The sequence below is a fragment of the Pteropus medius genome, unplaced genomic scaffold, assembly GCF_902729225.1.
Source record: "Pteropus medius unplaced genomic scaffold, Ma_sr-lr_union100, whole genome shotgun sequence".
NCBI lineage: Eukaryota > Metazoa > Chordata > Mammalia > Chiroptera > Pteropodidae > Pteropus > Pteropus medius.
In genome coordinates this window covers 4,878,919-4,880,206 of record NW_024344371.1, presented here as the reverse complement: position 1 = coordinate 4,880,206, position 1,288 = coordinate 4,878,919, and positions in this window count along the sequence as shown.

The following is a 1,288-nucleotide window of genomic DNA, read 5'->3' as shown; positions in this document are numbered from 1 at the left end:
TCTACCTTTCAAGTTATTGCAGGTAGAGTTCAAACTGTTTTGCCACCATGTAGCCCAAATCTCCACTTTGCCACTTGCTGTATATATTTTTCTCACCATCTACTACATGACTTCGATTTGTTTTTTGTTATTAGAGCAAAAATTTATAATACAATTTAATGATTTTAAAGCAGCACTCTACTTCAATACCATTTTTCTACCGGTTAGGGTGAGCTGGGCTATAGACAATAGAACTAAGCAGATAATAATTCGAGATAGTAGTATTCTCACGCAACTGTCAAGTCAATAGCCAAACACAGGGGTAGGGTAGGGCACTCTATGAGTTTCTATTTAGCAAAGAAGGAGGTGTGTGTGTGTGTGTGGAGGCGGGGGGAAGCATAAAAGAGTGCTCTTGGGTGATTTTTATAGGATAGACCCAGAAATATACACATCACTTTCTCTCACATTCCACCAGAGAATGCTTAATCGTATGGTCACACCAATCTGCAGGTGAACTTGAAAATATCATATTAGTTTCGTACTCAAAAAAACAGTTGGGGGGCAGACGGGCGGGTAGCAGTCTCCACTTCTGAGTTTCTTGAAACTCATGAGGAACCAAGTATATATAAGAATAAAAAAGTAGGAGAGAGTAAAAAAAAGTAAAAGTAAAATACATTTGAAGGAGAGAGCAACAGCAACCAATGACTTTATAGTCATTTCATAATTTACATTTTATAAATTGAAAGACTTCTTCCTTCAGTTCTTTGAACGAATGTAGGTATTTTCCCAGTCACTGTCCCTTTATTTATACATGTTTTGATGATGTTGATTATAAAATTAAAATTAGGCTCAGAGGTTTTATATTTTGTTTCCTAGAATACTGTGCATTTTGCTAAAAAAAAGGGTAGAAAATGAAGTAAAATTTCAAGTTTTAATAAAGCTCTAATTTCTGATCTCTCTGTGGCTTAGTAATAATTATGTCAATCAAAAGGAAATATTACCTTCTTTATAAGAAAACCAATATCTTTTAACAGTAGGAAGGATTTCCTGTGTCTACATAATTCATTTCTATTAAGGTTGTCATGTTTGTTTTTCTGATATAATTTAGGATTTTGTTGTGGCAAGGGAGAATAACACTGGACTGCAAGATAAATGTTCAAAAATGTATTTAATACTAAATTTGAAGTATATTGCATTACCTCTTTCTAGCTTATATATCTGTAACAAGAGGATTTTAATATATCCTAAATTTGCTATATTATATATTTTAATATATCCTAAATAACTGTATTAGTTTACTGATATTGCC